This window comes from Canis aureus, chromosome 2 (assembly GCF_053574225.1).
Source record: "Canis aureus isolate CA01 chromosome 2, VMU_Caureus_v.1.0, whole genome shotgun sequence".
NCBI classification, from domain to species: Eukaryota; Metazoa; Chordata; class Mammalia; order Carnivora; family Canidae; genus Canis; species Canis aureus.
In genome coordinates this window covers 53,625,655-53,642,049 of record NC_135612.1, presented here as the reverse complement: position 1 = coordinate 53,642,049, position 16,395 = coordinate 53,625,655, and positions in this window count along the sequence as shown.

Sequence of the window (16,395 nt, the reverse complement as noted above, 5' to 3'; positions counted from 1 at the left end):
ATTCCTTTTGACTTTGGTGATTGATCTCAGCCTGTTATAGCATGTCCCCCACTGGACAGAAGAGGGGCCTCTCAGACCACCCCACATAAAGTAGCTTCCTGACTTCTGCATCCCTATCCTTGCCCTGCATTTTCTTTTTCCATGGCACTCTGAAATATATATATTTGGGCTACAGACAGTAGCTACTGTCTGTCCCCAGATAGGATGTATGCCCCTGGGGGCGATGAGGGAGGCTCATCCTTTGTTTGGTACTGTGTGGACGGTGCCTGGTGCATACTGCTCCATCAGGAGCTGGTAAGTGAGAGTCAAGGCAAACTGCAATTCCATCTTACGGTAATGTATAACTTGTGCTCTCTGGGGCCCTGTGCTAGTCCTTCGGGAAGGAGAACCAGGGCAATGGCGCTGGGAGCAGCAGGAAGGAAAGGACCAGGTGATGGCCTGTGGAAACTGAGGGGGAGGAAAGCGACAAAGCTGATGACTAAGGAACCCGAGTTACTGGAAGACCGGCGAGGGAATTACTTGAGAGGGGAGGAGGTGGTTTGGGAGGAAGAGAAACCCAGACTTTGGATGTGAACATGTTAGACTGGAGTTGCCTGAGAGTAGCTGGGGCAGACATCCACCAGCCAACAGGGAGCCTGGGAGGAGGCAGGAGAGGAAACCGGTTGAAGCTGCAGGGGTGCGTAGTGTGGACATGGCCTGTGGGCAGGGGAAGGGAGAGGAGACGGTGCAGCACCTCCAGTCAAGGGGCCTTCAGTAAGAGGCCAAGGGGCTGAGGACATGGTCTCTGGGCTCATAGTTGTCCACATGTGAGACAACACAGTTCAGGAAGGGTGTTGAAGGGTGGCTCCAGCCAAGTGGCAAGGCATATTTGAACTGCAAGACATATTTGAACATGTCTGTGTAGGCCACAACCCCACTCTGGGACATACACAGCCTGCAGAAGATCAGCATCCTCAGCCATAAAAAGCGGGAACCAGGGACCCCTGCCTCCAGGGGTTGTGAGGGTTAACAGAACTGCTATAGACCACGGAGGGCCCCCAATCCCTGGCTGATGTCACCACTGGGCGTTTTGCAGAGAGTGACAGAAGATGCAGTAAACTAGGAGGTTTGGAAGGTGGGAGGGGACCCGAGGTGGGCCTCAGAGGGCAGGCTGCTGGCCCAGCCCCAGCAGTGAGGCCAGGCTCCTATCCACAGGCCACCCCTGGGTAAAGCCATAGTGGAAGTGGGGAAGTCTCTGGAAAGCAAAGCTTTTCTTACAATGAGGAGTTTGAAGACAGAAGAGCAAACTTCTGATCGTTAGGACCTGAAGTGTGGGAGCCGCAGTCTGGAACCCCCTCCCAGGCAGCAGGGAAGTGGAAGGTGTCTGTGTTTGTCCAGGACTGGGGTGAGGGCCTCTGGACAAGCAGGCCTGGCTGAGAGTTGGAGTTCTGTAGGGACTCCACACTTTCCACGAGAAGTGGAATCTCTGAGCCTTCGCTAGAGCAAATCTTACTTTGTTGTTCAACTCTGACATCATCTGGCCTCCTGAGAGCACTTGAGAACAGGAATGCCCTCTCCTGCCTCCTAGAATTGGCCCCTGGCTTTAAGAGGGCAGGTGGAAGGTTTTCTTCTGCATGGCTGAAAATGAATGCCCTCTGCAAACACCTGACATCAAGACACAGCTGAAAATGATATAAAGGTAGAACAGGTAAATTCTCAAAGACTGGAGTCCACTGGTCCTCCAGATTGAGATGATCCTCAAAATATTTACCTGCCAGCATGGCTCAGGCAGTGACTCCTCAGAGTGGAGGTACGAGACAGGGAATAGGGGTGTTACCAGTGGTCCATGTCGATCTGCCACCAGGAAGGACCTTGTCTCTCTTGAGGCAATAGAAGAGGACCCAGGAGGAGCCACTCCTTTACCACCGTGGGTGCAGCCAAGATAAGCCCCTGGATTTGCCTGTGTGGCTACGTGAGCCAGCGTGCCTCCTCCAACATGGGGCGATGCAGTGGAGGAAGCCTCCCCATACCCTATCTCTGGACCCTCACAAGCAGGCAGTGAAGCTGGCGGTGAAGAGACAGCCACAAACCCAGGGCACATGCCATGGTCGAGATCACTGCTTTTGCCCTGGGCAGACTGGGCGAGCTTCCCTCCAGCTTCTTAGTTCTCAGCCCTGGTCTCCTCCCCTGGCCTCCCCCAGCTAGCCACAGGCCACACGAATCTCGCTCTGGCTGCCCAAAGATGGCGACACATACAGCCTGGGAAGTAATTCTTGCTGGGGAAAGTGAGGCAAGTTGGGTTTTTTTTTTGTTTGTTTGTTTTGTTTTGTTTTGAGGTGCCAGCTGTTTAGCCAGCTTTCCTGGAAATTCCTTTATGTGGCTGGGAGGTATGGGCATACCTTCTTCCCCAGCACCCATCCCCTGGGAAGGAGGCTCCCGCTCAGGTGCTGGGCTGGCACTTGGGGGTGTTTTCTGCTGAAATTCCCTGCCTGAATTTCCTAGCCTCTAACTGCCTTCTCTCGAGCAGCCAGGCCCTTCTGGGCCCTCGTAAGTGCCGACCAAGCCATCAACTGTTTAAAGTGCACGATGACATTACAGCTTTGGAAGGAAATCCCAGAGTCCAAAGTCTGTGCCAAGCAGGCAAGTGCTACAGTGGTGCTACCTGGCATCATGCTGTCCCTGGCTCAGTTTGAGAACCCAGAGGGGGCCCTCCCTGTCAGCCCCACCTGAGCTGCAGTGCTCACTCAGGGTCATAATTCTTCCCGGTTAGCCACCTCATTCCCAGCTCCCACCCAGCCCTGCTGAGCTGCTCTAGGCTCATGTGGCCCTAGAAGGGCCACGAATCCAAGGCCAGGCTGGGCTCCCCTGGTCTTCCAAGTGACCTCTAGCTCCCATGTGTCCTCAGAAGTGGTACCTTTGTCCTGAGCCTACAGTCCCCAGCCTTGTGCCTGGATGAAGCTCAGGTGGCCCAAACCACTATGTTCTGACTCCTTCAGAGCCCTCAAAGGTAAGCCGCCTCCCCAGGAGCCACTGCCCACCACTCACAAATACTGTCTCACAACCAACCGACTGTCCCAGAACCCACAGGTTACCTCCATGCCCCACCCCCTGCCCTCATCCCTTCCTGGACACCATCACAGCCCCTAAATTGTTGTTCTACCCCTCCTTTGCCTCCTTATAGCTTGTTTTATCACCCAGCAGCCAGACTGAACCTTCTAAAGCATTCAGCAGACCACAACACTGCCCTGCAGTGTTTAATACCTTCCAAAGGCTTTCCACTAGCCTCTGAACAAAGCACAAGGCCCCGCCTAGCTGGCCCCTACCTGTCTCTCTGTCCTCCTCTCCTGCTCCTCCATCTGATTTCCCTGCTCCAACCACAATGGCCTTCATGGTTCCGTGAACATGCAGGGCTCACTGCCACTGCAGGGCCTTCACCCTTGCCTCCCAATGGCCAGTCTTCTGGTCTTCCTTACTTTGGGAGTCTCTGCTCAACTGTCTTCAGAGGACCTCCTTGTCCTGCCTGTTTTTCCAGTCACTCCCTCTCCACCACCCCCCTTTGTCCTTCGTGGCACTTGTTATCTGACATGATAGCATATGTAATGTCTCCTCTGCTTTTTTCACTATTTTCTGCTGCTATTTTGCTGGTACCCAGCACAATGCCTGATCCCCATTAGCCGTTAGTACATAAATAATGATTCAACGCTTGAATGCATGTCCCTGTTTCCCTCTCAAAGGACTGAAGCTCCACACTCACTCCAGGCTTCAGGCCAGGAAGCTCTGAGGTGGGAGTCATGGGATCTGACTTCATGATTCTCTATGTGACCCTGCGTGAGTCATTTAGCTGCCTGCTTCAAGCTGTAGGAATAGTGTATGAGAAACACTGATCATATAGACAGAAAGCCCTAAATGGGGTATAAACTTGGTTTGAGTCCTGGCTCCAGCAAGTCAGCTGTGTGACCTTAGGCAACATACTTAATCCTCTGTGTTTCTGTTTCTTCACCTCTGAAATGGGAATAAAATAGCTCCCTTGAATCAGTTGGGGTTCTTGGTTACAAACAATAGAACCAACCTAAAAACTTCCTGAAGGGCTATGGTGAAGCTCTCACAGACTCAAAAGGAAGGTGGAAAGCTCAAAACCAAGCTGACCCAGACACAAAGGGAGAAAAAAAAGATCCTCTGGAACATGTCACCAACACTGCCAACCCTGGACTTCAGGGCCACAGACCCTGCTGTCCATCCTTGAAGACACAGATTCCTAGGCAGGTGCCTTTGATTGGTGAAGCCAGGGCCCAGGGGCTGGCAGCAGAAGTAGAGGAGGCTGGCCCCAGCCTCACACAGTGGGGAGCTTGCCAAGCGAGGTAGAGACAGCTGTCCACCACATTGCATGCCAAGGGCTATTGTGTGGGTCAAGAGTTAATGCAGAACTTTCCTTTACAGCTGGTGGGAAACTGTCTGGTGGAATCCACTGGAGTTAACATATGCTTATCATGTGACTCAGTGGTACCAAATGAGTGCATGTGTCCTACCAAAAGATGTGGACAAAAATGTTGATAGCCCTATGTATAATTGCCAAGGAAGAGGAACAACCAAGTGCCCATCTGAATGGAATACATGGGGTCTCCTGGCTGCCTCAATCAGTTAAGTAGTCTGCCTTTGGCTCACATCATGATCCTGGGGTCCTGGGATAGAACCCCACATCGGGCTCCCTGCTGCTACTCCCTCTCCCTTTGCCCCTCCCCCTGCTTGTGCTCTCTCTCTCTCTCCCCCCCCCCATAAATGATTAAAATCTTTTTTTTAAAATTTTTTAAAGTTTTTATTTATTCATCACACACACACACACACACACACACACACACACACACACACACAGAGGCAGAGACACAGGCAGGGGAAGAAGCAGGCTCCGTGCAGGGAGCCTGATGTGGGACTCGATCCTGGGTTTCCAGGATCAGGCCCTGGGTTGACGGCAGCACTAAACTGCTGAGCCACCCGGGCTGCCCAAATAAAATCTTTCGAAATATAAATGGAATGAATGAATAAGTACGTACCCAGGAATGAGAAAAAGCCAGCTACACCTGCATATGACATCATGGATAAATCTAGTGAACATAATACCAGGCATAAAAAGCCAGGCACAAAACCACATAGACTGATTTCATTTCTTTGCACCTGCAAACACAGGCGCTCTGAACGAATGGTGGTAGAAGCTGGGATAGCAGGTGTCCTCCTGGAAGGCTAAAGGCGGAAGTGGGCAGGAGGGGGGCTCCTGGGGCGCTGGGCATGTTCACTTTCTTGATCTGGGTGCTGATTTTGCTTGTGTGTTCACTTTGTGAAGTTTCTTCATTGAGTTCTTCACATGATTTCATATTCTTAAACTTCATTACAAAATACCATGGATTTAAGAGAAAAAAAAAAAGAATCCATGGGAAGCACTTGGGATAGTGTCTGACTCATGGTATGAGCTGAATAAATGTTAGGTCAGTGTCATTACCATTGTCCTTGTCACTTGTCGGTCTCTGAGGATGCACAGAATGTAGTGGGGTTAGAGCTGACAAGGCTTGCGGCTTGTCATGTGGCATGGAGGAACGTGATGACCAGAGCTTTGGGCAGCCATGTGGATGATGGGGCCCTGTGTTGCCAGGCGCCATGGGAAGAGCAAGATTAGGGGTGCAATAAGTTAGGTTTGGGGAACTGAGCAAGGAGAGATGAGATGCAGTGGGCAAAGTCTGTGAGAGGCCAGGTCATGGAAGGAAAGGGAAACCATGTCCTCAGAGAATGATTAGGAGAGTGGGGGCTGTGGAAGGAGCGTTTCTGGGGCTCAGTGGGAAGGAGGGTGCAGAGAGAGCTGTGGCCAAGGATAACCGAGATGTGGGGTCTGGTGGACTTAGCTAATCTCTACATTTCTAAAACAGTGAACTGGGCACTGGTGAATAGGGGGATATTGTCATGGGGAGAAGAGAGTCCAGCATGGGGTGATGGTGCCTGGGACGTCAAGCTGGACCACGTGTGTGGAGCCTTTGCACAATCTCCATCTCGTAGAAAGGGTTGTTTCAGAAACAATGGTAATAATAGGGAAAGCATCGGTGGTAGACATTATTACTGATCAAAAAGATCCACTGCCTCTCTCTGCTCTGGAGGAACAGGACACCTCCCACAACTTTACCATCAGGCTTGCTTTGGTCAGTGACCTGACCATAAGTGAGGTACGCCACCTCTAAGGAGAAACTTCTGGAATCATGGTATGGTGCTCCCATATCTGCTTTCATCTCTGCCCAGAGAACCAGTGGTGTCCCAGATGGGGGCCCGCTCCTTCATCCTGGGTGTGGAGCTGACTTGGTGCAGAGCTACAGCCAACCCACGACACATGCAGCATGGACAAGACACAAGCCTTGTTGTAAGACGTAAAGTGTTGGAGCTGTTTATTACTGCAGTGTAGCATGACCTCAGCTGACTGCCTCAGCAGCTTCTGGGTTTGGGGTGCTTCCTCTGTCCTGGGGACTGTGGGGTTAATCCACACACAACTCTGTGAGAGCAGCAGCCAGATACGTGATTGAATTTATGTACAATTCTAGAAACATAAACTAATCCATAATGACAGAAAGCAGGCTAGTAGCTGGTGATGGGGTGGGGAGAAGGTAGAGTGGGGAGGATGTGGGATGGGGAGGAGGTGGGATGGAGAGGAGGTGGGGTGGGAGGGAGGGATCACAAAGGGGCACGAGGAGACTTTGGGTCAACAGATACCTTTGGTATCTTACTTGTAGAGACAGAGTCATGAATATGTACCTGCCAGGACTTGTATACTTTAAGGAGTTTACCATATGTCAAGTGTACTCCACTCTACCCACCTCTGTTAGATCAGAATTCTAATAAAATCCTTATCTCTATCTCACAGATGAGGAAGATGGGGCTCTTTGGGTTTAGATCACGTGCTGATGGTCACACAGCTACTAAAGGATGGATCCAGAATTTGAACCCAGTGTACCTGAATCCAAAACCTGTGCCTTTCAACCTTGAGGGAATCCAAATGGCTGGCAGGATACGGACATGGGCTACATACAGGAACCCCAGAGACAGCCCCTGCTTAAACATGCTCCCTGAGAGTCAGCCTGGGACAGAGGGGAAGTGGGCAGACCCCAGACCCCAGTTTTCAGACCAACTCTACCTCTCCTGGAAGAGTGCATGGCAGCAGTGGGGGGCTAGAGTCAGTGTGTCCCAGCTTGTGAGAATTACACAGTTTGTGAGTCAGTTGTGAGGCACAGCCATTATTAAAAATTAAATTATAATGCTTACAATTAAATAAAGTATAGCAAAAACAAAGGTAATACTCAAAACTCATGGCTTCCTAATTATGTTCCCACATTTGACCGGTATTTATGCCCTTGAGATTCCACATGCTGATCGTGTCCTATGGTGGAGCATTCTACAATGCTGTGCCCCGCCCCCAGCATCTTTTCCCAACTCTGCCTGGAGCTAAACTTAGATGTAGGGGGGTTAATTATACATGGAGATCAGAAAATGCTAACTCAGGGCTACCTCATGCCCGCCACTGGCTGCTTGTTAAACATTTAACCATCCCCATCACCGAGCCCTAGGGTCTGGCTACCAGCAGGGGTGAGGGTGGCAGGGGCGGTAGGGGCAAGCACAGCTGGGCACTGAGGCCCAGGGCTGCCCAATGTATTTCTTCACTTAAAGCCTGATCACACCCCTGGGAGGCAGAGTGCTGTTTCTCTTGGCAGATGAGGAAACTGAGGCACATAGGAGCTACCTGACCAATCACTCAGCTAATAAGTTGTCACAGCCTGATTCTTAACAGTCACTGTCCACACTCTGTCCCCCACAACTCTGACCACTGTTGGTCACAGGGTCTGGCCTCTTTCCTGAAACCTTCACCTTCAGCCACGTGCAGACCCCAGGCCCCCAGAAACCTGGAGTGGGCTTCAGCGATCACCAGGCCCATGGCCTCACCTCTCCTGTGCACAGCTAGTCCTGGGGACCACAGTGCAGGTCTGAGTGCCAGGGAGAGGGCCAACCCATCTCCAGAGACCTAGGCCAAGGGTGGGTGGGCCTCTTTCCCAAAACAGCTTGGTGCCATTCTTGGGAGCCCTGGAGCACTAGGGGTGAAGCTGGATAGGTGGAGGCCCCAGGACCTCCCAAGGGCTCTGAAAAGCAGAACTTCCAGGAATTGCACAGCCTGACAGCCTCTCAGCTGGTCAGTAGAAGGTGTGAGTGGAGAGCTCCCTGGGTTGTAAAAGGGGTCAGACTGTCCAAGGTCTGGGGTTTCAGAGAAGGGAATTCTAGAAAAGGGTTCAGGCTGCCAGAGCAAGAGGACGAGGTCCCAGAGGTGACAAGTTGGAGCAGGTCTCCCTGGTGTGAGGTGGTTGGGGCCCCAAGAGCAGGGAGGAAGGACCCGTCTGATGCTGAAGCAGGGGAGGCTGGGACAGGGGGTGTGGAGTGAGGGGTTGGTGTGCTCTAGGTGAGCCACATGGGGCGTGGGCAGAGGCTGACCTGGAAGAGGCTAAGGATGGGTGGAATGGTGGCTCTCCAGAAAGTATGTCCACCTCCTAATCCCCAGAACCTGTGAATGTGACCTTATTTGGGAAAAGGATATTTGATATAAGTAAGTGAAAATTCTGGAGATGAGGTCATCTTGGATTATTTAGGTAAGCCCCAACTCCAACGACAACTGCCCTTATAAGAGATGCATAGAGGAGAAGGCCATATGATCATAGATGCAAAGATTGGAGGGACACAGTCACAAGCCAAGGACCTCCTGGAACCACCAGAAGCTGGAAGAGCACTGAAGGATCCTCACCTGGAGCCTTGGAGGGAGCATGGCCCTGGTGACACCTGGATTTCAGACATCTGGTCTCTAAACAGTGAGAGAATACATTTTTATGGTTTTGGGCCACCCAGTTTGTGGTCATTTGTTACTGAAGCCCTAGGAAACCAAAACAGTGGAGGTGAAAACCAGCATATTACAGAGTCCTCCACTGCACAGGGCAATGGGAAAGGAGGTTCACAAACTGGCAGGGGGACGAACAGAGGGAGAGCCAGAGAGCGGGGCTGCCCAGTGACCTCGGGTGGGTTCAGGCAGGGAGGGCACAGGAAGGCCTGCAGAGGGCAAAGGATAGACAAGACGCAGGTGGGAGGTGGGCAGAGGATCTGGAGCTCTTAGAGGGATGGGAGAGCTGGGCTCCAGGAGGGGGGCACAGGAAAGGGCACTTTCAGGAGACAGGGGGGTCTGGGAAAGGAGGTAGGAGGGATGGTCACAGGGGCAGATGGGGAACCCCCCCCCCCCAGAGCTGACCATTGCTGGGGAAAGAGGCCCAGGAAGGTGCATGGCCAGAGGTGCAAGTTTACACCTTGCAGAGCTGGTCAAAGATGGACACTTCCACGGTGGAGTCATCAGTGAGGGTTTCAAATGCTCTGGACACACTGTTTCTCATATAGTTTTCACAACAGCCCCACAAGGGACTGTGCCCATTTCACAGATGAGGAAGGTGAAGGCTCCAGGGTAAGTAACCACTCAAAGTCAGTTAACTCATTTGTATGCGTCAGACCCTGAAAGGAGGCCATGTGTCTGACTGCAAAGCTGGCCTCCTACTGAGCACCCTGCCCTGCCCTGCCCTCTCCTGCCCTGAGGAGACTCCCTGGACTGGGGGGCTGAGAGAGCACTAAAGTGGGAGCCCACCAAGGGGTTCAGGGCTCACTGCCTTCCTACCCTGCATGCCTGTCCTTCTCACCCGGGCTCGGGACCTCTGTCCCTCCCACTGTGCTCTGGGTCCAATCTGTCCCTTCTGAGGTCCAGGACCCTGCTGGGCCCAGCCTCACATCAAAATCCTTTCCTGCTTCCTGCCTGAGCCAAGGCAGTTTGCTCTCAAAGCTGCTCTTTGTCCTCCTTTATTTCCAACAATGTGTTTTTAATCAATTTTATAATAAAACCCAAACTGAATTCTTGAAAACAACAGCAAGGAGGAATAATAATACAAGAATCCCAGCTCCAGCAGCCAACGGGTTCACCTTCCTTCCTTCTTGGAAAATCTACCTCTTCAAGCCTGCAGCTCCTGGTTACCAAGCCTCCTCAATATCCTCAGACTGCCCCCTTGGTGAAGGCAAAGCCCTCCCTCCTCCCTCGTCCACTGAGTTCCTCCACCTCTGGAAAGCCTGGCCCCCTCCCATCAGGCTCCCTGCCTCCCACCTGACTCCCCTCCAAAGGGGACCCAAACTGTCTCCAGGAGCGTGCTCTAAAAGGCAAATCTATCTCCAGTAGGGTCTTTCTCTCAAAATTCATCAGAGACTCAGCATCCCCTAGGAGCAGAGTCTAAAATCCTCAGCATGGCATCCAAGGCTCTAATGTCCCATCCTCACCTGCCCCAGCCTGATGCCCCAGCCTGATGCCCCATCATGCACTTGACCCCCTGCCTTTGCAGATGCTGGTCCCTCTGCTCCAGACAAGCTTCCTCCACCTGTCCACTAGGCTAATTCAACTCCATCCTCAAGACTCAATTCAAATAGCTCCCCCTGTTCACTGACCCTCTCCTGCCCTTCCCAGGCACAGAGCAGACCTCTTGCTGTCGTCACAACAATGACGTGGAACTTGATTCCTTCATTCATCTGATAAATGTGCCAAGTCTCACGCTAGGCACTGGGGCCCCGTGGAAAACAGTACCGACTGGCCCCTGCACCCTTGGAGTTTATGATCTCTGCTACTGCTGCCTCAGTAGACCACGAGTCCCCCAGGACAGGTGCCACCTGTGTCCACAGAGCCACGCTTGGTGTCCACACGCACACAGTGTGTGCTCCTTAAATGTCTGTTGATTGACCAACCAAACGAGTGAATGAATAACTGTAACCCTTTCTCTCTTCACTGTTTGAGGCTCCTGGGCAGGAACTGTGTTGGCCTCAGAGTTAAATCACTTGCTCACAATAGGTGTTCAGTTCTAGGCTACATTGTTCCCCCAGGAGAGGGAGGAGTGTGGAGGGAAGGGACCCTGAGAGATGAGGAAACTGAATGCTGCTGGTGTTCGAGGCTGAGGACCCCAGGAGTCCCCACCCCTCTCCTGCCTACTTCCACTCTCTTTATGAACTCATGGGGAGATGGAGACCTTGAAGGGACTCCTTGGTCCTCAAGGGACTCCAGCTTGGAGGAGGGGGCTTGAGAGGGAACCTTCACTGAGCTGCCTTGGGCTGGTCCCTACCCCACCCTGACATTAGGCCAGGGCTCTGCACAGCTGCTCCAGAGCTTGCAGCGGGATCAGGAACACCCAGGTGCCCCACGCAGGGCGGGGGGGGGGGGGGGGCTGACTCCCCCCATCTCCCCCTTCCCCAGGGCTTTTTTGTATCCTTTTCTTTTCTAAATAGTATTTTACTGTTTGGGGTGGTGGTTGCTACAAAGATAGTAGGTTTGTTCTATAATTTAAAGAGTACACAGATGTATAAGAAAATAGGGGCAGTCTCTTTGCCCTCCCCCCAGCCCCCTGCAGCAGCAAACTGACCTCACTGAGAACACAGGTTAATCAATGGGCACGTGACTTTCCACTCATCCCAACACTCATGACACCACCCCCAGGAGAGTGCTTACGAAGATAAGAGCTCTTACGAAGAACAATAGTACGCATGTTCCTTTAGCACATGCTTTTTCTTTTTCTTTTTTTTACTTAAAAATATCCATGGACATCTTTCCAAGGTAAATATACAGAATTAACTCATTCTGTCTAACTGCTGTGCTTCCTGGGATGTTTATAATCATTTGTTTAAATGGCATGCTGCGGACCCTTTGGCCTTTTAATTTTTCCTATGACAAGGAATGCTTCAATAAGCCTCCTCCTACACATCCTTGCATTTTTCAAAAGATTTATTAATTTATTTTCAGAGGAGGGGAAGGGTCAGAGGGAGAGAATCTTCAGCAAACTCCCCACTGAGCGTGGAGCCCAACGCAGGGCTCCTTCTCATGACTTTGAGATCATGATCTGAGCTGAAACCAAGAGTCAGATGCTGAATTGACTGAGCCACCCAGGCACCATGTCCTTACATGTTTAACAGTAAAATTGCCATTTTACTTTCTCCAGCACTCAGAACAATTCACAAGTGTTCCAGGAATGCGACCCTCACACCCTGGCCAACTCTAGGTGTGGTCAATTGTCTAAACCTTTGCCAGTATCCTGGGGAAAATCTGACATCTCCTTGCTTTGAAATGGTTTCCTGAATAGGACTAAGATTGAACATTTTTTCATATATCAATTGGCCGTTTTAGTTTCTTCTTCCACAAGTCTTTGAATCTAACCCTTCCACCAGTTTTGAATTGTGAGATCCTTATTTTTAAAAATCACCTTGTAGCAACTTTTTGAATGTTATTGATATTCTTTGTTATATGTGTTGCAAATATTATAGTCCAGGGCAGTTGTCTTTTGCCACGTAGAAGTGCATATATACTTAAATCATTTTTAAATTATCACAGAAATTTGAAAACATACTCAACATAATAAGAACAGTATAATAAACTCCCAGTGTACCCACCTTTGAGCTCCCAGACAGTGATCAAGATAAGGCTGATGTTCCCCCCAGTATAAAGTTTCCCTTTTGATGTTGCTTGCAGTGGTTTTTGTAATGCAGAGATTTTTGCTTACACGTCAAATTACTTACTTTCCTTTTGTGACTTTTGGGCTTGGCATAATTCTTAGAAAGGTCCTTCCAGTCCATGTTTATTAACAAAACAAAAACAGATTCTTTTACTACTTCCAAAACATGATTTGTTATTTTTAAAATGATGACATAGTATTTTTTTTTTGTCCACACGGAGGACCTTAATTTATTTAATCAATCCCCAATTACTGAATATTAAGGTTGCTTGTGATTTTCCCCTACTTTAAATCATGCTATATTGAGCAGCCAGCCCTGACATACCCCTGTGCCTGGATTATTTCCAAGCAAACCCCAGACATCAAGTCATTTCATCTGCAAATATAGAAAAGTTAAACAATTTTTATATTGCAAAATCTGTTAATCCTCTGGTCTTTTTGTCTTGCACTTTTATTTATATTTTGAATACACAGCATATTCACGTGGCTCAATGTGCCAAAAAATGAAAGGATACATGGAAAAATCTGCTTTCTGCCTTGTTTGCTAGCTCCCCCATTCCCTTCCTGGAAAACAACCAGTGTTATCAGTGTCTTGTGTAGCTTTAGAATCATTATTTACATATGTGAAAGTGAATTATGTGCTTTCTCCTGCTTAAAATACAATTGATAATCTACTTGGACATTGATCTGTTTATTTCCTTTTTTAAAAAATGTATTTATTGGGGCACCTGGGTGGCTCAGTGGTTGAGCATCTGCCTTGGGCTCAGGTTGTGATCCTGGGGTCCTGCGATGGAGTCCTACATCAGGCTCCCCACAGGGAGCCTGCTTCTTCCTCTGCCTGTGTCTCTGCCTCTCTCTGTGTGTCTCTCATGAATACATAAATAAAATCTTCTTTTTTAAAAAATGATTTTATTTATTTATTAGAAACAGAGAGAGAGAGGCAGAGAGAGAGAGAGAGAGGCGCTAAACCACTAAGCCATTGGGGCTTCCCCAAAATAAAATATTTTTTAAAATTTTATTTATTAGTTTTATTGCTTAACAGCGTGTCTTAGAGATTGTTATAGGTAGCACACTAGTTCTTTTTTTTTCATAGCTACCCACATTCCTTGTTGCACAGACACACAAGAAGGTTATCCTGAATGTTTAGGTTCATTCCAACTACAGATGATTTTGCAGTGAAAAGCCTGATGCATTCACCATTTCACTTCTATGTGAGGATATCTGTAGGATAAATCTCCAGAAGTGGAAGTGCTGAGTCAAAGGGGACGTGTGTTTATATGTTTGATAAATATTGCCAAATTCCTTCTGTCAAGGTTAAATCAGTTTACACACCAACCAGCCAGGTGGGAGGGTGTCTGTTCTCTCCCACACTTGCAAACCCAGTATGTTACCAAACCTTGTTGTCTTTGCTGATCTGGTAAGTGAACAACAGTATCATTGGAGATAAAGTTTTCATTTATCCTTTATAAGGGAGTTTTGAGCATCTTTTCACATATTTAAGAAATTGAATTTCCCCTTTTCCTATGAACTGTTTCTTCATATCCTTTGGCTATTTCTACTTCAGTCATTGCTGATTCACTTAAAAATAATTTGTGGAGGGACGCCTGGGTGGCTCAGCAGTTAAGCGTCTGCCTTTGGCTCAGGGCGTGATCCCAGGGTCCCAGGATTGAGTCCCACATCAGGCTTCCTGCATGGAGCCTGCTTGTCTCTCTGCCTCTCTGTCTCTCTCTCTCTCTCTCATGAATAAATAAATAAAATCTTTTTAAAAAATAATAATTTGTGGATACTCTTCATATACTAGAGAAGTCATCCCTCTGCCTGTGTCATGAGTTGCACAACCATCCCCCCAGCCCCGGCCCTCTACACACTGCTCCTAGTTTAAAGTTTTTCTTTTGACTTTGCTTGCTGTAGTTTTTGTGATGCCGAAATTTTTAGTTGTTTTTGTAATCAAATTTATGAATCTTTTGAGACTTTAGGTTTCGTGTAATACTTAGAAAGGACTTCCCCACTCTGGGATTTGTGCTTTTTGGCTTTTTATTTTGTTTTTGTTTTGTTTTTTTAATTCTCCCATGGGTCCATTTAGTAGTTAGAAAACATGATTTGTTTTTCATGACGGGATATACTTCATCATATGAGAAAACCATAATTTATTTAACCAATCATCTGTAGCTGAACATTTAGGCTATTTCTGATTTTCCTGAATTATAAGTCATACTTCAGTAAAGAGCCTTGTCCATAAATATTCTTTTAAAATTTTTATTTGTTTGTTTGTTTATTTATTTATTTATTTATTTGAGAGAGAGACAGAGCACAAGCAGGGGGAGGGGCGCAGGGAGAGGGATGAGGAACAAGCAGGCTCCCCACATAGTGAGGAGTCCGACATGGGGCTCGATCCCAATATCATGACCCAAGCTGAAGTCAGAAGCTTAAGCAACTGAGCTGTCCAGGTTCCCCAAATAATCTATTTCATTGGGCTAGATTCCTGAAAGCAGCCTTCATTCCTGTCCCCAAACTGCCCTCCTGAAAGTTGGGCTGCACTTCTGCCACAGAGGCATGTTTACTCCTCTCAAAATGTCCTCAGAGCCTAAGGCAGAGTGGCAGGGACCTAGGGTGGAAGATTCTCTCCTGGCCTGAGTGAACCTTTCCTTGGCTTTATAGCCATAGAGCAGATAATGTGAAATATGCTGGAGGAGGGGGTGAGACAGGATGAGACCTGAGAAAGAGAAGGAAAACCTACAGTAGCTGCTAGGGTCTCACTCAGAGCCTACCTACTCTTACTTTACACACATGTCTATATTCCAATAAACTTTGTGATCTGGCTTTTAAGAGCACGGCAACAAATTAGGAAGCAGAAACAAGACTGCTGCTTAGAGGCACCCTGGTCCACAGTACGGTTTCCAAAGGAAGAGCAAGTGAAAGTATCATAAAATGGAGTTAGAAAGTGAGTCTGGACCATGCAGCACAGTGCTAACTGTCCCACAGACCCCAGCAATGGATAAGGAGGCGTGGATTAGATCAGGTGATCTCTAGATGTGCTCCTCAACCTGAGGTTCTGGCAGGCATCCTGAATACTGTGGTAGGCAGAATAATGCCCCTGTCCCCAAAGATGTCCTCCTAGTCCCCAGAATCTGTGACCACGTTACAGCTACGTGACAGAGGAATGAAAGTTGCAGATGGAATTAAAATAGCTAACCAGGTGATGTTAAAATAGGGAGATTATCTTGGCGGACACTGTAATCACAAGGATCTTAAAAGTAGAAGCAGGAGGCGAAGAAGAGTTAGTGTTGGATTGATACAATGTCAGAAAGATGGGACCATTGCCAGCTTTGAAAAACTGGTGGCAGCCACAAACCAAGGAATGTGGGTGGCCTCTGCAACCTGGAAAAGGCAGAGAAGTAGATGCTCCATAGAACCTCCAGGAGGAGGCCCTGCGGACACCCCTGAGATTAGCCTAGTTTAACCCATTTTGGATTTGACTAATGGAACTGTAAGGTAATAAATGGGCATTGTGAAGTTTGTGCTAATTTGTTACAGCAGCCAGAGGGAAGGAAGAGAGTGTGATCTGGTACTGCCCAGCAGAACGACGCCCCTGGAAGAAGAGTGCCCTGCCCTTGGTTGCACAACGCCTGGAAGCAGAATCTGAAGGAGAAGCACATGCATAGTTCTGGCTCTGGTCTTTTTTTTTTTTTTTTTTAATTTATGTACGTATGTATTTATTTATTTAGCTAAGTCCTGCTGCGTCTCTGCCTTCTTGATGATGAAGGTGTTACCAAAGTTCAATTCTGTGGTGGCATGCATGATTCCGTTATCTGGAACACTCATGTTCAGGGGACGCCAG